This window comes from Acomys russatus, chromosome 2, assembly GCF_903995435.1.
Source record: "Acomys russatus chromosome 2, mAcoRus1.1, whole genome shotgun sequence".
NCBI lineage: Eukaryota > Metazoa > Chordata > Mammalia > Rodentia > Muridae > Acomys > Acomys russatus.
This window is the reverse complement of record NC_067138.1, coordinates 46648450-46674335: the sequence shown is the minus strand read 5'-3', so window position 1 is coordinate 46674335 and position 25886 is coordinate 46648450. Positions and strand designations below refer to the sequence as shown.

The 25886-nt window shown below is 37.0% G+C and overlaps 1 non-coding gene across 1 annotated transcript; it reads right to left on the bottom strand.

Moving 5' to 3' along the window:
* Nucleotides 1-1853: 1853 nt before the first annotated feature.
* On the bottom strand, nucleotides 1854-1960 carry LOC127208104 (U6 spliceosomal RNA). Its single transcript, XR_007833062.1, has one exon. It is a non-coding gene; the product is annotated as a U6 spliceosomal RNA (small nuclear RNA).
* Between the last annotated feature and the right edge of the window lie 23926 nt (nucleotides 1961-25886).

The window sequence follows — 25886 nt, the reverse complement described above, 5'->3', positions numbered from 1 at the left end:
AAAATAATCGCTGAGAGAAAAAGGGTGTTTGATCTCATATTCTGGACAATATTCCAAGCAATGGATTCCAGAAATACATGCTTGTTTATCATTAAAGAATCGGTGAAATTATTCAACATCAGCAGAAAAAAAGAGGTCAATCATAGGATTATATCTTCAGATATAAATTTTGTAGTATTAACAATGAAATAATTCAGCTAATAAAGAATTAGGTATGATTTACAATGAAATATTTCAGCTAGTGAGGAATTAAGAAGAGTATATTACCTTTCCCCAGAACATTGTTAAATGCTTAAAACAATTTTTATATATGCTTCATGAGAATATACGGTCTCTAAGATTAAGAAAACGCCTTACATAATTTGAACTTTTCATGGGAATGTAACTTTTTCTTGTATGTCCTAGTGTTGGGAGGAAGTAAGAACGTCTGTGGGAGCTGGGGCCCAGCAGTTAGCATCAGAATCTAATGACAAATCACTTTCCAGAATAGGAACATGATGGGGATGATACTGATTCCAGCGAGGATCATGATGCTGGCTTCTTGCAGTTAGATTTTCAGTAGTCGGCTTAGAGAATATTAATGTATTAAGAAATTTTTGTATATACTCAGGGAATCAATTTTATTCCTCCTCAAGAATCTGATGGAGTTGAAGACAAGATAGTTTAGGTTTATAGTCAAGCTTAGATGTTAAGATGTTTTTAGGTCTAGAGAAATGTTTTAAGTTGATAATTATGAGATATGATAGATATTGATTTACATGCAGAATTTTAGATGCACCAACATAGGAAAGATGTTTTCTTCAAGGTTGTCAAATGCAAATAGTCAAATCACTAAGAATGTAACATTTATGTAATTCCTGATTGTGTCATGGTTCTTCTTGCTATAGGTAGTTTATTGTATAAATGTGTAGTAATATAAATGGGTATGTAAAAAATAAAAATGTTTAATAAAAAAGAATTTTTGTAGGGTTTTCACATAATAAGAAATAAAAAAAGATCATGTCAGCAATCAGAACAAGTACTCGTTCACACCTATAAATCTCTAACCATATATTCTTCAATTAGATGTTGTGAATATAGTATATTTAGAATATTTTTATTTTCTTCTGTTTGCTAGTGTACTATGTAGGGGTACATTTTATTCAGTCTAGGTAAGTAGAAACAGAAAGCAAACTTATAAAACCTTTTAACAACAACCACAACAAAACAAACAAACAAACAAACAAACAAACCAGAGACTGATTTTCAAATTCTACACAGGGTAATGTGAAATGAATTGGTTAAATTTTATCATATCAAGCAGTGAAAAGGCTTAATGAAACATTAGCCTATGAAGTACTACAGTAAGTAATACTATACAATGACAACCATTGAATTAGCTTTTGTGTGTTTAATATGGCTTTGGTTACTTTTCTGGAAAGAGTAATGAAATTCTTTGTGAGGTGAAAATCTCACATAAGTTTCATTACCTTCATTCTGTTATCACCATTCTATCCAGAGGCATTTTATCTTTTTTTCCATAAGCATTTTGCCTTGTCTAGCTTGTTAAAGTTAGGCCTGTATTGTCTCTCCTTTCTTGTTTTTTTTTTTTTAAGACTAAAAATAGAATTTATTTTTCACATACTGTTACAATCAGGAAACTAATTTTTTAATGTTTCATTTTTTAAAATTTTTTATTATTAATTTATTCTTGTTACATCTCAATGGTTATCCCATCCCTTGTATCCTCCCATTCTTCCCTCCCTCCCATTTTCCCCTTATTCCCCTCCCCTATGACTGTTCCTGAGGGGCATTACCTCCCCCTGTATATGCTCATAGGGCATCAAGTCTCTTCTCGGTAACCTGCTGTCCTTAAAAATATGGAATGCTTCACGAATTTGCGTGTCATCCTTGCGCAGGGGCCATGCTAATCTTCTCTGTATCGTTCCAATGTTAGTGTATGTGCTGCCGAAGCGAGCACTCTCTCTCCTCTCTTTAGGCTTTCTTGTCTATTGAGCTCACTGTTCACTGGGTCTGTCTTGACTTAGGAAGCTGTTCTGTCATGTTTTCTGCCATGTAATCCATAGGCTTCTTCCATCAAAAAATTTATGAGAACTCTATCTAGATCCTACCCTTAAATTAAACAGAAAGTAGAGAGTCTTAAAAATCATTAACTCATACTTTGAGTACTCTTTGCTTTCAGGGCCCGGAACCAATGTAGTACATCTATTGGGCATCAGAACCCTTCCTAGAAGCCTCATTGCCACTCAAAAGGTATAATTTACTTTAGGATGATCTCTGTGCATTGTACATCCTTGTCTTGATAATCTATAAGGACTTGTCACTGTGACAAATACCTGTCAAAACAACTTAATGGGAAGAAAGATTTATTTATGTTCACAGGTACAGAGGTTTCAGTCTGAGGTCAACTATTCTCCTTCCTTAGCCTAAGGCAGGCAAGATATCAAAGTGAAGGAAGAATATGTCAGAGGCTTGTCATCTCATGGAATTAGAAAGAAACAGAAGAAAGGCCAGGAGACAAGTTACATCCTCAAAGGCACACCCCGAGAAACCTTCTTCACCCAAGTAGACCGCAACAATTAACATTTCCTTTACCTCCCAAGGATGCTCTCAATTAGGAATCCAAATAATTGATTAATCATTGCAAATGGCAGAACTTTTACGATCAGTCTTCTCTCAGTGGTGCAGGCAGCTAAGGACTAAGCTTCAACCTGTGGCCTTCTGGGGCACCATCTAGAGCTAAGTCTCAAGGGCATGTATTCACCCATACAGTATCACGCAGGATAGCCTCACTAAAATATTCCGATTTGACTAAAACTCCTCTACGCTCTGTGCAGTCACTCCTCCTTCCCCTAACGCCTGGCAACTGCTGATCTGTTTGCTGTGTCAGAAACACAGACTTGCGTGCTATGCAGCCTTTCCAGATTGGCAGCTTTCACTTAGCCATAGACACACTCTTCTCCATGTGTTTTCACGGTTTAATAAAGCTTCTCATTTTAGTTGTGAATAAGTTTCTGCTATCCGGATGTAGTATAGCTTATTTATCTGTTCACCATGGATGGCTATCTTGGTTTTACTCCAAGGTTTGGCATTATGAGAAAAGCTGATATCTGCATGTTTTGTGTGATGAAGTTAGATTTTCAAGCTCTTTGAGTAAATGCAAAGGGATGCCATTGCTGGACCATATGTTAAGAGTAAGTTCAGTTATGTAAGTACTGCCAAGCTTTTTATTCACAGTGACTATCAGTTCATATGCAACCAGTGAGCCGACTTGTTGGTTGTCATTCTCACTTGCTTTTTGTGTGGTATGTGTTCTGGACTTAGTTGTTCGGGTAGATGGTTATGCTAGCTCATAATTGCTTAAATTCACATTTCTCTACTAATATCACAGAAAACTTTTTTCATGCTTATTTACCAGTTGTATATCATTGGCCTAAATATTGCTGAGAAAGGAATTTTGGATAAAATTAACATTCAAATAGGTAAAGTAAATTTCTTTTTCTTACATAGTTTGGCCGGCCTCTCAAACCACCAACTGAATGCCTTAAGATTAAAAGAAAAGTAGGTTAGAGGAAGAGAAGATAGCTGATTTGAGAGATGGCTCTGGGTAAAGTACCTACAGTATAAATGTGAAGACCTAAATTTGTACACACACATACTCATTTCAACATCCAGGAGGGGCCTTACAAGTCTGTAAAACCAGAGTGAAGGTAGAGACAAGTGGATGACTACAGATGCTGCCCAACCAGTCTGGCAGAGACAGGGTCATCAAGGGTAAGTGAGAGACCTTGTTACAAAATTATAACAAAGTTGATCTCTGGTCTCCACACACACACTGGAGGGGCCAAGCTATGCAGATATTTGGATCTCCCTGTCTAGTCAACCTAGTTAAAAAAAAAAAAAAAGAAAGAAAGAAAAGAAAAAAGAAACCAATAAACAAAACCAAAGTCCTACTGAGAGATCTTGTTTCAAAAAAGACAAATATCATGTTTTCTCATATTTGTGGTTCCTAGATATTATGTAGCTGTATAAAATAATGCATGCATGCAAGGTAAGTAGAAGTGGAACTGTTTAGGTGAACAAAAGGAGCAAACAGGAATGGAGAAGGTACGTGCCTGTCAAGAATATGTTCAATGCACAACATATACTTGTATAAAAAAATTAAATGTACTGAAATAAAATACTTTAAAAACACCCAGTGTACGTGGCTCCTCAAAGTGACACACTTGATCTCTGACTTCCACTACATGCATCCACATGTGACTGCATAGCTACACACACACACACACACACACACACACACACACACACACACACCACAAACAGCCTAATGACCCAAAGGAAAAGAGAATTCTGTCTCTAGTATAGCTTCTGAAATTTCATGGAGAGACAAAGAATGTGTCAGGACAGTTCATGTGGTATATTTGCATTTGAAATGTGTGGGCTTTGGTTGGCCGTTGCTAAATAATTAGCTGTGATTGACAGTAGATCAGAACTACTGAACTGAAACCTTTGCTTTATTGGGACTGTCAATGCTGGTCAGCTAGGGCTGAAAAATTATTTGTGATTAATAAGAGACCAGAGTTATTAAGTTGAAGTTTTTTCTGGAGGTACTTCCTCAGTGTCAGTACACAGGAGCTATGATCCAGAGCAAGCTAATGCTGTGTTTCAAGCTTGACACTGCACTTGGTAAAATGTAAGAGTTTATGCACAAGGTGGTGATTTTGGCAGCATATATGGTTGAAGGGTTCATGGAGTAAAGCTTGGGCTTGATATTACCTGGCAGGGTCTGAGTTCGTAAACAGCCAGAAGGGGCCATTGGTGAAGGTGGAGACCCAAGATTTCTGTAGATGGTAGAACAGTGGCAGGTGTGGTGTGAACCCAACTTGAGCCTGTGAGACATGCTGCGTATTCTGCAGACGACAGAGGCACAAAAGAGGGCTATTAAACTTTTTAGATTTCAGAAGATCATGAGTGAGTTCCAGACATCAGACACTGAACAACTCACAGTGATTAATGTTGTTTTTGCTTTGATTTCACTGTAACTAGGCTCTGTTTCTTCCCTTTTGTTAAATATGAAATTTATTAGATGTTGTATAAGGAGCCTGCAGTTGAAAGACTATGGTCTTTAAGAAGACAGTGACTATTTTAAGAAGAATTGGAGTTTTAAGGTACTGACGGTTTTTAAAAACTGTGAGCCTTTTAAGGTTATACTTTATTTTATATTGTGCTGTTAATGTGAGATCTTTTGGATAAACAAGAAGAGAAGCAGTGTGGTTTGGAAGTGATATATTTGTCTGTCAAGTTGACAAATAAATAATTATGCTGGTTGTTTAGGCCAACTTATACAAATTGAAGTCATCCAAGAAGAGTTAGCCTCAGCTGAGAAATTGCCTGCGTCATCGTGGACGGTGAACGTTTGTGCCACATTTTTCTTTTTCTTTTTTCTTTTTTAAAATCAATGATAGAAGTAGGAGAGCTCAGTCCACTGTGGGGCAATAGTGTCCCTGGACAAGTGGTTCTGGGCAGTGTGAGAAAGCAAGCCACTAACAGAATTTCTTAGGCACCTTTGCTCCAGTTCATGCTTTTGGGTTCATGCCTTGAGATCCTGATTTCTCTCAGTGATGGACTATAAATAGGATTTGTAAGATGAATAACCACTTTCCTCCCTCAAGTCCAGTTTTAGTCAGAATTTTATTACAACAATGAAAAGCTAACTAGGATAATAGGATACAGAGTTTCCCTACAGTGCAAAAAAAAAAAAAAAAAAAAAAAAAAAGTTACATCCAGTTTGGTTCAATCTTACTTTTATTCATTTACAAATATATAATTTATAGAAATATAATCAAGATCAACATGACCAGTATGTTTCCTTAACAATTCAAGGAACTGTAGTCCTCAGGTTTGAAAAACTCAGGCACCAGACAAGAATTCAATGGCAACCCTCCTTCACAGAGTTTCCTGAGTGATGGAGTGTTGGGATAAATGGAGACATTGTAGCACCTAGTGTTTCACATCTTTCACTCTTTGTGCTTTGCTCCTTTGTGGGCCTCTATTTATTCCAAACTTCTGTGTGAGGAAGCTTCTCTGATGACAGTTGAACAAGAATCTAATCTATGAGTATAGAAGATTGTTAGTATTATTCTGTTGTTGCATTTCTGTAGCAGCGCTGCAATATTTGATTTAATGCTAGGTCCCTGTCCTATCTAATCTTAGGTTCTTGGCCACCCAAGGAGTGTCAGAAATGGGTTACATCTTAGGAAGTAGGTCTTAACTTAAATCAGATATTGGTTGGTTACTCCTACAAGCTTTGTGCCACTATTGCACTAATGCATCTTAGGGGAAGGTCACCATTGTAGATCAAAGGGTTTGTAGCTGGATTGCAGTTTGCCTTTCTCCTTTGGTAGCATTCATAGTACTTTCTAGTACCCTAAGCACTAGTCAGTATGGGTGAAGGCTCTACATAGGCACCAGTTTGACTTTTCCGTGTTCTATGATGTGTGTAGGTGTTGTCTCCAGGAGTAAGGTCTTACCACTAGCTTGTTGAGAACAAATACTAATTTTGGCAATAGGCTGATTGTTTGGGGATTTCCATGAGGCCCATTTGGACAACTCCATTAGGTAACCCATTCCTAGAACTAGAGTCTTCATTTGGTGATGTCCAATTAGGGCTCTGTCTATTTGTCAATTTCATTTAACTCACCTTTGTATATGTGTGTATTTTAGGCAGCTTCAACCATTTGAGTTTATTCCTTTTAGTGTTCTATTTAGACCTTTACCCTATGTTTGAATTATGTGATTTCATTGATGACCAGTTTTTTTAGTTCATTTTATAGTTTGAATATTAGCTTTTCTTCAGATGTATAATTTGTAATTTGTTTTTTATACTGTAGCTTGCCTCTTTGTCTGAATGATGTTATTATTTACCATAAAGAAAATTTTTGGTTTCATGGAAATGTATTAACTGTTGTTCTTTATGCCTGTGCTAATGGTATTGTGTTTAGAAAGTCTTCTTGTGCCACTAAATTTGAGGTTATTACTCACTTTCTTTTCTTTCAGGTATAGTGTATCTCTTTGCATGCTGAGGTCTTTGATCCATTTGGAGTTGAGTTTTGTGCAGGGGATAAATATGAATCTATTTGTATTTCTCTACACACAGCTCTCCTGTTTGACCATCACCATTTGCTGAAGTTATGCTCTTTTTCCAGTGTGCATTTCTGGATTATTTATCAAAAATCATTTGTTCATAGGTGTGGGGATTTATATCTGGGTTTTCAGTTAGATTTTATTGCTGAACATGTCTATTTTTATTATGTATGTGTGGCTTTTCTTGTTCCCTCCCACTCTGGCTCCCCCTTCATTCATTTCTCCCCTTTATTCTCCTCATAATTATGTTTTTACCATGTCTTTTAAATGTTTTACTTACCGAGTCAACCTCTCTTAAAAGAACCAGACATTTCCCCTATGCCTAAATTTGGAATATTTCACATAAGCTCTTCTAAAGGCTTTCACCCTACTGTTCTTTCCTGATACATATGATAGAAGGCCTTTTAGATACTATGGAGGAGTTCGAGCTATAAGAAAAACCTGTCTCTTTCAAGCCAGATGAATATAGTTTTTAAATATCAGACTGTTTTGTTTTTCCCATTCCCTTCCTCTCATGCTCTGTAACCCCTGTCGCTTTACTTAGCTTAATTTGGTACAGCACTCCTGGCAGTGGTACTAGCTACTGTCAACCCATGTGACTGGACCTGGAAGATAAATTTTCTGTGGCATGCTTTGTTTTGTTTTGTTTGGGTTGGGTTGGGTTTTCCACTCCAGGAGCACATGAAAGCAATCCCATGATCTGCAGAAGCTGATAAAGATACTGCTATGTAAGTAAATTGGGCCTATTCTCACTTGATCCTGGGGAAACTTATCTCACCTTTCTCATTCACATTTTAAAAGGTCTTTTATTTTTGAGATTATAATATAAATACATTTTTTTACCCCTTTGATTTTCCTTCTTCAAATCATTCCATCTACTCCTCCTTGTTCTCTTCCAACATCATGACCTCTTTATATTTTTAAATTGTTGTGAATGTATATATGTACATACATTTATGTTCCCAAATATAACCTGCTTAGATAGTATACTGTTAATTGTATTTACATTTTCTGGCTGAACATTTGGTATTTTTCATTTCTTTCAACTCTAACATTCCCCTTCTTGCTTTTTTTTTTTTTTTTCATAGATTTCTACTGGCACACCTGATTTTTCCATTGTGTCATTTTATTTATGTAATTAGTTAGTTTTGTACTCACAGAAATCTGTCTGCCTCAGCCTCTCTACTAGAGTTAAAGGTAGGCACTGTGTCTTGCCTTTTCTATAAGTTAAAAGCAATAACTATTGACTATGTCTCCATCCTCATCTCTAAAGAAAAATTTTAAAAATAGGATTTCTTATTTTTTTTTTAAGTTTGGCTTCTTTTTATTTGATATTGTCTAGATATTGGCATGTTTGTTATTTTCTGTTTTGTAACCATTGCTTTTCTTTTTTTCAATATGGTGATTCCTAAGATGTGTATGCTTGTTAATAATAGTCACCTGGATTATGACAATAGCACATCATTGGGCCACAAGAAAGTTCTGGTATGAGCACTCTTACGTATTTGGTGCTTCAGGATACCCTTAAAAAAAAAAAAAAGATGTATTTATTTAATGTATGAATGTGCATGTACACCTGCAGGCCTGAAGAGGGCATCAGATCACATTATAAATGGTTGTGAGCCACCATGTGGTTGCTGGGAATTGAACTCAGGACCTTTGGAAGAGCAGTCAGTGCTTTTAACCACTGAGCCATCTCTCCATCCCCAGGATACACTTTTTTTTATTTCATTAAAATAATTTTTTGTTGAGTACAGAATATTTGAACAAGAATCACGATTCTCTGATTCTGGAAGTGTACACATTACCTTTATTATAAATTGCCATCTAGAGTTATCAAGGTCAGTGGATAGTTCTATGCTGTGAACAGACAATAAGCTAATTGAGAAGACTCATAATAACTCATTTATTTTTCTACATGAAATAAAAATTTAGGCAATAGTGCTAAACCAAATCCCTCTCAGAAGTTTGTACAGTGTCTAATTTTTCTGTCACAAAGTAAGTAATTTGAAACAAGCATAAACTGGCTCTTTTCTCTTATGTCCTACTGTTTGCTATGAATAGACCCCGCAGAAACGCCACCCCGGTTCATATGTAATATTGGGGTTATTGGGGGAGGAGAAAGAACTGATTTAGGCATGAGACCACATGATCAGGTTGCTGGCAATATGGTGGGAGCTTTTAAATCAGGCTTTCCAGGGAAGTGCTTTTCAGAATACAATTGGGCACTGCAGTTTCATCACAGATGGGAGATGTGGAAATGCTCCAGCCTCCAACTCATCACAGATATCGTAACTTCGAAGTGATTCTTTAAAAGTGGGAGTCCCTTGAGCTTCTATTCTTCTTCAGATACACGCATTCCCCTTCTCTTTCAGTCAGTTTGGCCATTTCTCATGTTGAAACATTCAAATAGATGTTTCTTTATCTTTGTATGTTTATTTAAAATATGGACAGGTTTAATACTTGGTAGCTATAGAAGATGATGCATAAAAATGCTTAAATGTGAGGTTAGTTGTAGTATGAGTGCCCCAGAAGCAAGGAAATGCCCTGTCAAGTGTGCTTTATTATTCTAAGTTGTGCCTGAGTGTAGGAAGCATACGAGTAAGCATGTTAGAGAAATAGGCTCGCTAATAAACCTTTGATTTTAAACGACTATACCTAAGTCATGGTTTTTAATTGATAAAACTAATATTGAGCCAGGTAGAATGGCGCATTCGTATAATCCCAGCATTCACGGAGGCAGAGGCAGTTGGATCTCTGTGAGTTTCATGCCAGCCTGGTCTATAAAGTGAGTCCAGGACAGCAAAGGCTACACACAGAAACCCTGTGTCGAACAAAGAGAAAAACAACAAAACACAAAACAAAACAAACAAACAAACAAACAAAAAACCAAGCAAAATTTCTATTGATATGTAAATTTTTCAAACAGAAAGGCTGGAGATGTGGCTCAGCAGATCAGAGCACTGACTACTTTTTCAGGCAACCTAGATTTCCCAGAACCCAGATGGCAGGTCACAACTATCTGTGACTCTGATTCCAGGGGATCTGATGACCTTCTCTGGCCTCCTCAGGCTTCAGACACATGCATGGTGCAGTACACACATGCAGATAAAATACTTGTATGCATAAAATAATAAAAAAATGAAACGAAAGAAGGAGATCACAGCCGCCCTTGTACTAGTGACTCTTGAGGTCTGCACTGAGACCTCCTGTATTCTACTGCCCATCCACACTCTCACAGGCTGTTAAAAATGTCTACTTCTTCTTTTGTTCAGCTTAGTATTGTTATTGATTTTGGGGGGAGGGAATTACACATCACACACACACCCCATCACACTCACTTCCCAATCCTCCACGTACACACCCCTGTCCTTGTGACCACTCCCCAAATAAAACAAGTCCAATTTGTGCTATTTTTCTATTTACTAGAGCCTGGTGAAACTCCCAGTGACCTGCTCTTTAGATAGAACTGAGTCTTTCCCATCCCACATCTGTGCCAGAAGCCATCACTTGTGGAGAGATACTTTTCAGTATCCTTATCATACTTTTAAAGACTTCTTTTCTATGGTTTCCTGTCTAGGCTGCTACTTTTGGGGTGGGAGGGTTGGGATGGGGAAATCTTTTCTGCTCAACTTTGTGTCTGCAACCACTGCTGTCACTGTAAAAGTAGCTCCCTTTTGCTTTACAGTCAGCAGGATCATGGATCATGGGCTTGCAGATGACCTCTGGGGATAGCACAGGCTAAAAACTACATTAGGACTACAGACCTAGACCAGGCCTTTGGAGGCATCAACATGTCCTCAGGTTGCTGTATACATCATAGACACACCCATGGTCTTTGGTGCTAACACAGGTCATGGACATCAACACGGACCTGGCTGCAGTAAGACCATGAGCCCAGACATGGCCCTCAGTGGTAGCACAGGTCTGGACATCACCATGGCCTCAGGTGGCAGTGCAGACCACTCAGATTGGTATGGCCCTTGGTGGAGTGGCATTACTGCCCAGGGACCTCAACATAGCCTCAGGCTATGATAGCACAGACCTAGGACATCTGCATGGTGCTTGGTGGTAACAAAATCTAGGAGATCTACCAAGCCTCCAGCTGCATCAGGACCAGGAACCCACAACAGCCTTGAGCAGCACCACGGATCACAGTGGTCCTTCATGGAGATCCAATTCAGGAAGCAGGCCTACATCATTGTGTAAGCTCCAGGATGCAGCACACCACCTCCCTGGACAACGGCCTGTTCCACTGTTGACCTCAGTGCTCTTTCACACCTGTCACTGCTATTATGTCTCCAGTTCTGCATCGCTCCACAGGACAAGCACTGCTCAGCGATTCCATCTTTCCCCTCCAATACACAGTTGCTCCTCTAGTGGAGCCTGGTAGCCTAGGCAGCTTCTACTGTATAACCACACCCCCTCCCTCAATGAGCATGGGACAGGTCCAACATAAGGTCTTTTAAACATTGTTTCAGATCTTATAAAAGCTGCCAGTTAACAGGAGCTCTTCACATGACAAGCCGAGGCTGCTCTGCAATTCAACAGTCAAAACACAAACAGAATTCACTCATGCTTTCTGCCCAAGGCCTGAGTGAGCACCACCTAAGGCTCCAAATCTCCAAGCAGGAAACACCGCAATGTCTGCCCTTACAGTGAGGAATTGTCATCAAAATAACTTTATTTCGCTGTGTCTCTGTCCTTGGAGTCAAATGTCTCAAGTCAAGTAAAAGGAAAGTGGATTGTTTCTTTACTTTGCTTCCAGTTCTACAGAGACTTGGTTCCAAGTCAGTGGGAAAGAAAAGAACCACTTTGAACCAGAGCCTGGACAAGTCTCTCATCAATGGGGCCATTCAGCTGTCTCTGGGTGGGGAAGTACGCAGGTGACTTTGTAGACTCATTATCAGCAGATGGTTTCCCTTGAAGATTACTAAGCATTTGGTTTAAGGATTCACTCAAAACTGCCCCTATCATCACCTTTGCCTCAGCTGCAGGCTCCAGCCACTCAGCTCTCAGCACCAGCCCCGCTGCTTCGAGGGTTTCCACACACAGCTCTACTCCTTTCAAACTGTCTACTTCGTAAATACCTATTTTCATGCCAGTAAAATCCACATTCCCATCTTTATTTCAGATCTCAAGGTCCTCTTCAAATTTCTGCTTTTACAAGTCACTTTGAAATGACTACATAAAAACTTTTAGTTTTCCTCTATCTTGTAGATTTTCTGCCTCCTGTATTCTGTCTCATTGGCCATAGTCACAAATGGACTTGCATTTTAAAATTCTCTTACTTTAGCTCCCATGCATAAATCCTATTGATTCCGCAGTCTAAATACAATTTTAATGATCATATCCCCTCCTACCTCAGTTGGAGTCATCATTATCATATCTTCTAATGGATGTCTTTGCCTACACTGTTTCCCACTCATAATTATTCCCAAAGGGTAGCTGGAGTGATTTTTCTGAAACTAAACTTTCTAACCCTGTGTTCTTACAATTCAACGAGTTCAGTTGCTGTTATAATAAAATCTATCTTCTTTCATATAGCCTACTCACACGGTGAGATTGATCCTCCAGACTCTCTCTTCCTTCTTCATTTCTCATCCCTATCCTCACACATGCCCCACTATCCCACTAAATCAGCCAGCCCTTCTGGTGGAGTTGGTGAATTCCATGCCAGTGAGGGACCCTGTACCAAAAATTATATGGACAACTTCTGAGGAAAGACAGCCAAAATTTACCCCTAACCGACACACACACACACACACACACACACACACACACACACACACACATTCTACTCAAACATGTTTCTTAAAAATTATATTTTCCAATGTTGTTTTTATTTTTGAACTTACAACTCTCAAATTAGTTGACCATTTTATAAAGCATTTTTAAAATTTTTATTTTATTAATTTATTCATATTATATCTCAATGGTTATCCCCTCCCTTGTACCCTCCCATTCCTCCCTCCCTCCCATTTTCCCTTTACTTATAAAGCATTTTCTAATAAGAGTTATAGCTAACAGTGTTTATTTGCATTGGCAATTCAAAATGAATATTTTTAAATGCAAAACTCTCGAAACACCCTTTTATTTTCTACCAGTGTGATGATATTATTACATGCTTCATTTTTTTCCTTCACGTCTATAATACAATCATTGTGAAAAGGAAAATCTTACTATTTTTAAATTCACAAAACGGAATCTATGAAAATGTTTGGGGAGAGCTTAGGACTTCCCAAATCAGACTTTGAAAAATACTGCTTTCGGAATAAGGCTTCCTCAAGACCCAGCTATTCCACTCCTTGGAATATACCCAGAAGATCCAGCACACAAGGACATATGCTCGACTATGTTCATAGAGGCCTTATTCATAATAGCCAGAACATGGAAACAGCCTAAGTGTCCCTCAGTTGAAAAATGGATAAAGAAACTATGGTACATTTACACCATGGAATACTACTCAGCTATAAAAAACAAGGAATTCCCAAAATTTGTGGACAAATGGATTGAAATAGATATGATCATAATGAGTGAGTTAACCCAGAAGCAGAAAGACTCAAATGGTGTATACTCACTTATATCTGGACACTAGCCCAAGGGGCATGTCTCATGAAAGTCTTCAATTTCCAGGAAAAGTAGGACAGAGGGGAATACTTCCTATTGGGACTCTAGGTGAGAGAAGCAAGGGAGAATGAGGAAATAGAAGAACCCAGAGGGTCCTAGAAACCTACGAGTAGAACATTATGATGGGAGGATCCAAGATGGCAGCGAGCAGCGTGGACCGTGTTTAGAAACTCCAGTAAACGATATAAGTGACCTTCTGTTGATCATAAAGTGGAAACATAGATATCAGATATTGGTGTGGAAAGTCCTAAAACATTTTATATACACATATAAAATAGAATAAAATTAAAAAAAATGAATAGTAAGAATAATTAAAAATTATAAGATACTGTCATTTGATTTTTAAATAGTGAGCCTGTTTAATTGATTATTTAGGTATACTGCATTTCACGTTCCAGATGTGGTCCTTAAAAGCATTTGTTTATTGATCATAAGATTTCTTCTATTTTGTAGTTTCTATATAGCTTTCTATATTGAAGTATCTCCAGGAAGTCATTTTAGAGCCTCTGACTCTTTTGAAGTCCCAGTGACCTTGTTCCTCTCCTCACTTACCCAAACCCTGAAATGCCAGAGCCCGAGGTAAAGGGCTAGAGATCTTGGGGGCAGGGTGTTGGGAGGGTTCTTTTTGTTTTCAAGACAGGGTTTCTCTGTGTAGCCTTGGCTGTCCTTGACTCACTTTGTAGACCAGGCTGGCCTCGAACTCACAGAGATGCCTGCTCCTTCTGCCTCCTGTGCTGGGATCAGAGGCATGCGCCACTGCATCTGGTTAGATATGCTCTGTTTAAAGCTTTGAAAAATTTATATGTGTTTCATGTACACATGTGAGGTATGAGGGAGTATGTTCTGTGCACATGTCTAGAAATCTGTGGGTGAGCTTGTGAGGTCAGTCTTCTCTTTCTACCACTGTGTGGCTAGCAGATGCTTCTTGTATTCACCATCTCTGAGTTTGCCTTTTGGTCATTCTGAGTGTGGTAGGGCACACCAAGCTAGTGGGTAATTGACAGGCTTTTCTCTCCCATTTCCCTTATCCATACCCCGATAAATACCCAGTTAGACTGGAAGGTTACAAATATTAAGCAACAGGTATAGAAGTAATGTCCTTTTCTTTGTCAGGAGTATTTTTATTCCCAATATTTAGAAAGATATTTTGGCCAAAAAGGAAGTGATTCTAATGAAATTGAATGAGGCTTTATTCAGAATTTCAGAGAAGGACACCCCAACTATAGATTCACAGCTTTGGGGTGTCTCTTGATTCTAATGTGCTGAGAAATCTGGATGCTAAGCTCAAATAAAATTATGCACGTAGAATGTAAAAGCATGTGTCCTAGAATTTAGTGCTGTAGAATGTACCATGGAAACAGTTACTCTACATTTTTAGTGCATATTGTACAGTTGGTGAAGCATAGGGAAATTGCATGTTTTGTTGTTGTTTGTTTTTTAACTCACTGCATTGTTAGAAATAGGTTTTAAATTATTTTATAAGGGTAGAAAGATGTTAAAGAAACACATTTCCTTCACTCACTAATATGTGGACACACAAAAAGGAAAGCTAAAATGTTATAAGGCTTCAAGCAAACTTCCAAATAGAACAATCCATTTCCACCATTTCCACTACTAGTAATAGAGACCTGGCGGAAGACTGAGTGACTACTGCTCCAACCCAGTCTAGGATGACCAGCACAATCACCTTGCTGTATCTGTTCTTGTGAGAGGCCAGACTTGTTCTACAGTTTCTATAAACAGGATCCAACTCGCTTGCTAAAGTCAGAACATGCTAGGGTGCTTCATATTCAATACACAGCCTTATAAAGAGAAGAAAAATGAGCCTTGTCCAAAACTCTTACCTCAGCACCCACTGGCAAAAATAAAATGCAAGCTGGGGACCACGTCTCTTTGAAGCTGATTTTTTAAAAAACTCTCTAACAGGCCTCTGGTGGTTACAGATATTGATCGTCAGAAAGTAATCTGTTCAGGTTTGGGGGCATGCCACTACAAATTGTGGAATGCATTCCTTCCTCTCCAAGGACATGTTGAGCTTTTTATATTGTCCATACTGGCTCACTTGTCAGCTGTCTACTCTATTTGACATGAATTATTTTCTACCTTTTATGTGCTTATAATTAAATATATTTTTAAAATAAGGAATTTTATTAACAAAATCTTTAGCTTGAGTCAAAACATTCTTTTCATCTTTTTTAACCCTCATTTTTCTTCCATAATCATTATTTGATTCCCTCTGGCTGCCTGCTACTTATTTGTAGTAGTACCATTCATCCATAGAGACCTTTCCATCTGTCACACAGCTTTGCTTTCTTTACCCGAAGCTCTATTCTCCCACTGTGCCATGTTTACCCCCCTTCTCCTTCCCCATCTCTCCTTAGTTGAATTGAACAATATCCTGTGCAGGTGTTTTCATGTTTTATTCCTATTATTTTTGATTTAAAAATGGTAGGAAAGCATTTGCTAATATCTAAACACTGATATGAAATTTAAAAATTGTATAATTTTTTGTGTTTTTATGAGTGAAAATTGGGATAGATACAGAATATCTTAACATTGTGATTGCTAAGTGAAGCAGTAGGAATTACACTACCAAGATTTGCATACGAGGAAAGAGTGGTGCGACCTTCTCCTTTCTATGTGTCTGCTTGCTTGCCAATTAGTCTCCTAGGCTCTCTCTCTCTCTCTCTCTCTCTCTCTCTCTCTCTCTCTCTCTCTCTCTCTGCATGTGTGTGTGCATGTGTGCATGTATGCATTGTGTGTGTGTGTGTGTGAATTTACATGCTTGGAAATGCTTAGACATAAGAATTAATCCTTGTTGCTATCACTTATCCTCAGACATTATCTTTAGTTTTTATTAAAATTATATCTTCTGACAAGAGAAAGGATTCCAGAGATAGAAAAAGATGTGAAAACACCAATAAAAATCTCCATTTTTACATTATTGAAGACATTAGGTTATGATGTGGCAATCAGTCAAAGGGAAGGCTCTTTTCTTACTGATTGATCTGTTAGGTGAGAGGAATCACCCAGCAGAGAATGGAGTATTTTCCAGAGGAAATGCAAAGTGATAAGAAGAAGAAATTTTACATTAACAGATACAATTGCATTTGTAGTTTTGCTTCCAAGAAGATTGTTATTCTTTCATTTTTTTTGTTTATAACTTAATACTTGCAATTTAAGCCTTGAATTATATTCAATATATTTTCTGAAAATAATTTTCTGACACAGAATTTTTTTTGGCATGGGAAGTATTAAAGTTTGTGTCTTGGGATACAAGGCATGCAAAGCTTTTTCTGACAAAAGATCCTCTATCATCATACAAAAAAAAAATCATTGAATCTGTGGTCCCTCTTCAGACTACAGTGTTGGCAATGGTAGATATATAGGTACATAGATAAATGAACAGATACATGGAGTATCTTTGTGGTAATTTAGGATCTGTGTGTATTCTGCCTATGTTTCAGAAATCAGAACTAAACCAAAAACCAGTTTCTGCTGGTCAGCTAAAAGTAATTTACTGAAAACATCAAACCATACTGACAATTGATTGTGTCTGTCCTGTAACAATTAAAGATGACGAAGTGACTTTTTGCATATAAGAAATTCATCAATCTAACTATCATCTATTATCTATCTGTCAGCTATCTGTCTATCTGTCTATCTTTCTATCTACCTACCTATCTATTTATCATCTATCTATCCATTATCTATCAAGTGTTTGAACATTGGCAACTATGCAGGAAAGAAGCTTAGTCATCAGTATGACCCAATGGAGTCCATGAATGCATAATAAAACACTATAGAAATATGACTAATGGACCAAAGGAAAAAAACCACTAAGGAGTTTCAATCAGGCAAGCAAGCAACTAAACAAGAAATAAAATAAAGAGATTAAACCTCATAGAAAATAAAAGGAAAAACAATATCTACAATGTTGCAAAATGACTAGAAAGTTTCAACGCAGACTCCATGTGCAGACAGTTAATAAGAAACTTTGAGAACAGTAAATGTTTGGGGAATGAAAGAAATGTTTTCTCATTAAAATCTGTTTTAAAAAATTGTATTTTCAATGGCAAAACTAACGGACCTTAAACTGTATTTGAAAACATATGAAATGTGATACATAACATACAGAAAAGGAAAAGAAAGGGAAGTGTATACGTGTAAAATTCTTGTTATTCAAGAAATTATGCAACATCATTGAAAATATCACTGCAGACAAATTATTAAATCTGATGTTAAAAATGTTTAAAAATTAATCAGGAAATTATTGAAATATAGAAGATATGAAGAAAGAACAAATCAGGTGAGACATGTAGAGAAAAGGCAGAATGTTAGATTAGACCTTTGCCAAATCGGTGGCTATACTAAAGGACTTAACAAATCAATTATATGGCAACAAAATTTCAGAATAGAATCAAACCAAGCAAGACCCATCTATTATCTGGGAGTTTACATGTAAGTAAGAAAGTCATGTGGTTTGCAGTCCCTCCCAGAGTCCCAGAGCAAGACTTAGGTTTCTGGCACGTACACCTTCAGGACTGCAGCATCAATCTGTATGAGGAACCTGCCTGTCCTTTTCAGAGACATGCCAGTATTGCTAAAAAAACAAACAAACAAACAAACAAACAAAAAACCAAGTAGAAAGTTTGGATTAAATTTTTGATCATCTAATTGTGATATTAACTTCAAAACATTCTTAAATATTCATGAGTTGGAAAGTAGTAACAGAATCTGACAGTATTTGGCCACCCCAAGCAGAGGTAGGCAGTCTTGCTGTCATCTTCCCATAAGGGACCTTGAACTTCGGATATGTTAATGTGGCGAGTTAATAGGGTTCCTCCTATTACGGCTGATTAACCTGCATGTTGAGATAGGAAAATGGCTGCAACTTAGTGGCATTCAAAAAACATACGTTAAATAATAGAATGAATCTGGTAGAAAGATCATAGTTGTTTTTGCATTGAGAAGGAAACTGAAAGCTTTTAGAGCACTAGTGAGGTTTCTGTCTCACTTCAATATAGGGCCATTATATTTACACATAAGGATTTTATAACAAGGGAGAAAAACCTATTGTTATTATGTTGTGGCCTATTGCTTGCAATTTCTGATGATATGGAAAAAATCTGGTGCTAGACTTCTGAAAACATTAGGAAGAATATGTTTTATAGTAGATTTCAATAAAATGAGATTTAAAAAAGATAAATCTAATAATGAACTTTAAAACTGGATGTTATTCAACTTAATATATACATATATATCTAATAAATATGTATATATAGTACATGTGTATTATATATGTAAAATATATATGGTATATATAATGTATATAGAATAATAGAGTCATGGATACCAAACTGAACTAATTATACAAATCCCTAGGGTAATAGATAAAATTGTCAGTACGATGCTTAGTAATTATAAGGATGCTATAACAAGGAAAATAAGTAGAAAATAATTATCAATATTTAACTATGTGTACACACACATACAGCTTGCATATATCAATATAAATGTTATATATGTATATATGTATATTATCACATATGTGCATGTTCATATATACAAATATGTCACAATCAACCGTATTTATAAATAAGTCTATATTACCAAAGAAAATATAGTAAAACAATTGGTATCAATGAGATATATTAGTTGATATTGGTGATGAAATGCAAGTGAATCAACTATAGACATTAATTCAACAGCTTTGTAAAAAGGAAGGTATGCTTTGAATATTCCTATTATCAATGATAAGACAGATCTAGCAGCAGAGTGAGTGATGAAAGCCGCCATATTTTAGGAATCTAAAATCTATTTGATGTGTTATCTCACTCCTAATCACTCATAAAGATGAAGTGTGATAAATTCTACTGTTTTATATGAGAACTCATAAAGTAAAAGTCATGTCAATCATTTGAGAATTAATTGTTTCCTACAGGTTCAGATAGTGACATAAGTGCATAGGCAAACACACTCACTTTGCAATGTTACCCAGTATATTTCAAGGAATACAGAGAAATGTGGGATTCTCTGAAGTCTGAGGATGAGTGTAGCTAAAAAATAATGGAAGACTAAAAACAGAACATTAAAAAAAAACATTAAAAAATAAAAAATAAAAACAGAACGTTAATTTATCACTTTAAAAAGCTGCAGTGAAAAAGACGTGATACTTGCTCAGTGTACAACTCTGTGATATCCAGCGAGCATAATACATACACAGAAAGTCTATCACTAGAGTGCGTTCAAATGAGTACTGCGTTGTGACAGCAACATCAACAAAATATCCCACATCGGGGCCCCATAAAAAGTTAGGAAAGAAGGCCTAAGAAAGAAAATTTCTCATCATTATCAGTTTAAAACATCTATCTAGACCTAAAAATATCTTAATCCCTAAACAACTAAGCTAAATTGCAAAATTAAACTATCTGGTCTTCAACCCCATCAGAAACTTGAATAGGAATGAAATTGATTACCTGAGTATACAGGGAGTGCAGGTTAGTAGCTTCCCAAATGCGAAGATGCAGAGACAGTTTCCTACCTGAGCAGTCACCCAAAATTCTCTATAATTGGAGCATCATCTTCAGCCTTCTGGCCCAATATATCTGGCAGACATATTTGTGAGGCAGGAACTATTGAGGACTTGCTTACATTTATATAATTCCTGATTGTTTCATGTTCTTCTTGCTGTAGGTAGTTTATTGTATATATGTATAATAATATTAATGTATATGTAAAAAATTTAAAAACTAATAAAAAATTTGAAAAAGAAAATTCTAGGCAAGAATAGTAAAATGTATCATGAAAAAAAAAACGCAATAAAACTTACTTCTGCTCTTGTTTTTACAGTGGTTTATTTTTAAACAAGAAATGTTTTCTATAAAGGAAGTAAAGTTCAGGAAAGATCTGTAACTAAAAACTTAAGATGGTCTCTTATGACAGTAGACAACAATGAATCATGAATAAAGACACAATGAATGGAGGATATTTACATGGTAGAAATCAAATTCCAGGGAAATAATATAGCTGTTTTCAACATTTGCATATCAAGCTTGCAAAGGGTAAACTACTCATACAACCCAAGTATGCAGACGTCAGTTATACAGAGGACAGTGGCTGATCAATGCTGTAAGGATTTGCAATAAAGCAGTAAAGCCTCCAACAACAAAAGTCTGTCAGAGGAATTTAGAGGCATAAAAGGAGTCCTCCCAGAGAAACCAAGTGCCTTTGAGGTTCCTTATGCTTCTATTTGAAGATACTGTAATGGTAGATATTTCAGTGGCAGGTCGGTTTGGGAAACAGAACTAGAGATGATAGTTTAATTATCCAACTAAGTACAAATACATGAGACTAAGTGAATGTTTAGAATATCAATTTAGACTATAGATTTTAGAACTACCAGAATGATGGACACTCATGCGAAAGGGTTGCATGTTTTCCAGAACTCTTGCTCAATTTGGGATTCAAGAGGAGAATACAGATTTCCCTTGTAGAGCTTGTAATACTATTTGGAAAATAAGAAAGAAACTCTAAAATATGTCACATGGCCTTGAGACATCCATTGTAATGGTAAGTCTAGGAATTAAATGAGAGCCAATCAGATAAATGTATACTTTTGTCAAACATAGAAACTATTCTTGCACCCAAAGAACTCAGTTTTATCATGTATATGGCAATAGCTAATACTTAATGCACTCTTCATTTTGTCTGTACTGTTATTTATATGCATTATTTTTTGTTAATTTATACTAACTCTGTGAAGTAGAAGTGGTGATCATAATTCAAGCAAGGTAAGTGTCTTAAAGAGTTTAAAATAATTTGTTTGATAGCAGTGCAGTTCCCCAAATTGGAATAACCAGAATTTCTATTCCAGTTTATGTGACATAAGAGCCCTCATCCCCTCCCTGGATGGTCTGTGGATTACTGATGTTGCTGGAAATAAAGCTACCCTGTATTGCAAGTTTGAGAAACAAAGAGATAGAAACCCACTCAAGACGGCCTGTGTGCCTTTTGGGAGGTTGGCAGTCAAACGTGGCACCAAACTCTGGATCCAATCAAATGTTTAGTACTGTCCAACCTTCCATATGGCTGAGAGATCTGGGTCTGTCACAGATGTCGCAGGCAGCTTCCTACATCACCTGCAAGGCATATGTAACATGAATGTAAAAGCAGAATTTCTAAAAGTTACCCCAGCTGGGTTTGTAAATGGTGAGGCAAAGATCAGCAGAGCAGCAAGCATGGGAGCCTCGCAAAGTTAGGGATGATTCATTGTAAGTCCCTGAGTCATCTGCTCAACGGGGAGCTGAAATGGGACATTGTGAGGAGGTGCAGGCAGGGCTGGCAAAGGAAAGGCTTACAGGATACACTGGATCACAACTTCTAACAATGTGGCATGGCTATGCAAACAACATCAGACAGGCCAAACTTACTTGCAAAAAAATCAAAGACTGAGTGACTCTTTTTGGGCAAGTGTGTCTGGCAGCCTACGAGGAGGAAAGGAAGGGCTGCAAGTACAATATGCTCTGCAGACAGAGGAGAGAGTCCCAGCTTCCATGTGTGTGAAGTGTGGAAAAGCTGAGACATGTACTGGGCTCTTCAGCCACATTCTCACCCTTGGAAAGCAATCCGCCACCAGACAAATCTCCAATTTAAATGACAGCAAAATGTATGCTTGGAGTTATCTGACCAAATTAGCAACTGAGATATTCTTGGGACTTAATTTGCACATTGAGTTTTAATAGTATTATATTTGTATAGCAGATTATGTAACCAAAAATGTTAATGGGAAAATGATTTTATTTGACTGGGAAATTGGCACCCTGACTAATTGTCTGAAAAGGAGCCAAATTTAAAATTTAGATGCTATTTGAATGAACTAGTATCAACTGAATTAGGATTTATTGTGTAAAATATGCAGTTTTTAAAAATAGTCCAAAGAAAGTAAAAAAAAAAAAAAAGGACTCAATGAACTAAGTTTGTGTAGTTCCCTGTGTTCTTGGCTGAGCTTCAGAATGGCACGAATGAGACCACTGACGTCTTCAGGGAGACTTGGGTAGCATGGGGCAGGGGAAATGGCCTGCCCTGAACATACTGTAGGAACATGGGTTTTGTTTGTTCCTTTGTTTGTTTGCTTTTTTGTTTTGGTGTTCATCAGGAGGATGGGTGGGATTCTGTATACCATTTAGCCAGATAACAATTATTTGCCAAAATATTTGGTTACTTTTGTGTGAATACATCAAAATAGTATATGTTTATTATATACATATATATGTATGTGTGTGTGTGTGTGTGTGTGTGTGTGACATATACACTTAGGAATAACAATGCTTTGCATGTGATATTTACTGTGCTTGGTATTTTATGGAAGGTCAACGTTTACGTAACTAATACTGATATTTTTCTTACTGTGAAATTTATTAGATACTAAGTAAGAAATAATACTGGGTGGCAATTATTTTAATGGAAGGAAGTGTTGATAAAAATATTTTATTCTTTGAAAATATCTCCTTTGTTAGTGAACTGTTATGATATTATTCCTTGAGGAAGCTTGGATCTTGTAGGTAACAGTTAAGTGACCCTTTTCTTTCCTAACTTGCCTTTGGGGGTATGGAACCGTACGAGGCTTCTACAGAAAAGCCTTTTCCGCATCACCCCATATCTGGCAGTCCCCCCTCCTTAAGACAACATCTTCAAGATGCCATAGACAACTGTGAGTGTTAAATGAATATCTTTGACAGGAGCTAAGACTTTTGGGCATTAAAATAAAGTTTTGCTTCTTTCTTGGCATGCAAAGATTGAGTGTGTGCTTTGACACTAGTAATGGAGGATGTGATCAAGGCAACTTTCAGAGCCTCAGAGGTGTCGGAGGAAGGAAAAATCAGCGGTAGTCAAAAGTATCGAGGTACTCCACCACCTAAAGAATCCCGGAAAGTCAGTGAATGCATTGTCCCTCTTGGCTGATAGCACCTTCTTTTCTATTGTCAAATGTCCCGTAACCTGCCTTTCAACGTCTAGTGTAGCAGTTCTCTTAGAGAGAAGCACAGAGTCAGAAACAAAGCCATGTGCAAAAAATTTAACATAGTGTTTCTTGATTCATTCACAGGAATGTTGTTATTGTTGGGTGAGAGTTCTCTGGATATCACACAGACAGAATATTTACTTTGTTTGTTTGAATTTCTTCAGGAGATGAAGCCATCAGTTTTTAAGTGAGTAAGGGTTTCCACCTTCCTGGTTTGTTTCAGGCTTAGGATGGCAAAATACGAGTATATTTTCATTGTGGATATAGGAAACATTTTCTTGCTGGTGATGAAATAATATAACGTTTTTCCTTGATCCATAGTATGTATAAATTGATGTCTACAGTTACAAATTGAGACTGGTGGATTATTTTTTACACTGAGACACATATCTATGTATCCTATAACCAGGCTAAGAAGCAAGACAGCAAGCTTTACAATCATTTTAATTTTCTGAATACTTTCATTTTGCTCCTTTTTTCAAATTTTGAAGGTAGCAAAAGTCACCAAGTAGAGGTTATACCCGTATTCACATATTTTGGTTTTGTAAGGTTCTAATATCTTCATCACATAATTTGCACTAATATTTAATTCATTGCACGTAGCAACCTGTATAGCTATAAGAGAGGACATAAATTAGCATTGCAGAGTATGAACATTTGCTTCATGGCAAAACTGTTTTTTTCTGGCAACCATTTTGCATTTTTAAAGCCACAAGCGCCCCGAGTAACAGAACTCCAAGCATCGGGGCATCAAACTGGAATACAGATACTGTAACTAAATGAAGGAGGGCTGAGGGGTTAAAAAACTTTGCTGGATGATTTTTTCCATGGCTGCCCCAAATTCATAATCTCAGTAGATGAATGAAGTGAGTCCCATTTGGGATTGATAAACTTGCTGGAAGTGGGTGAGAGCCTTCTGCTCTGCTGGAGTTTGTAAGTAGTTTCTAGGAGCTGCTTTCTGCACAACTGAAATTGATTGGATTGTTTTATTTTTCTTCTGGCAAGAAATGTTTTGCATGTCTGCATATTTTTCTCTCTGTTCTCATGGTTGGCTTGATGACAAGGCTTTCTGCAAGATCCAGACACAGAATGTTTCCTCTGTGAGGGCTCTGAACGCCCTGTTCTGATCTCGGTTCCACCTTGGATTGTTAGCTTTGTTCCTTGAATAACTTTTACAGTACCTTACTGGCTTTTTATTTTGTTACTGCAGATTATTAGTTTCTGCCACTCACTCATATACCATGTTGTAAGACTTTACTTATCTACTTTGCACATTGCAGGCCCAGAATGATTTACTTACATTTTTACTGTTTCTAATCTGAATATAAATAGACACTCATTTTCAGATTTGAAAGGTTACAGGCAAATTACTCCCAGTTGAGGAGGTGATACTAACTATAGAGCTCCATGGTCTATGATTCACTGGTGTTAGCTCAGTGACTTCCTCAGACTGTTTCTTAGCCAGCAACTCACAGCAGAGCCCGGCGTGAGTAGCAGCCTACAGAGTGCCTTCTTAACCTTCATGAAGAGAGAGACAAGAAAATACATTTTCTATTGGACATTCTCTTTAAACACCTTGTGTGTCACAAGAAATATCTTGTTATTTGTAAGGAAAAAAAGTAAAATAAAACTCATGCCTCATAATCCATTAACTGGCAAACACTCCTTTTTGCTTTTATTTTTTGAAAACAAGAAGTCATTGAAAGTAAACCAAATTATAATTGCTTGTAACCCAATTGACAGTGTCAAAATTTATAAAGAAGTAAATGGCTGATATCCATTGTTCTGTAGAGGGTAAGGTGGTCTACTACACCCTTTCTTGAAGTTGCCCTTTGTTTCTATTGTAACTTGAAATTTTGTATGATAGATGATGAAATTATGCAAGTCATAATTATGGTCTCTCCTATGAAAAGTATATTATAATACAACAGGGAAGTGTATGTAGCTACCTTTATACATGTATATAGATTATTGCCTGGTAAATGCTGCATAAAGTTCAGTGGAAATTTAAGTATATTTAAATAAACATTTAGTCAATGAAAGTAATTTGTTACCAATATTAGAATTATTATGTTCAGAAAAGCCTTTT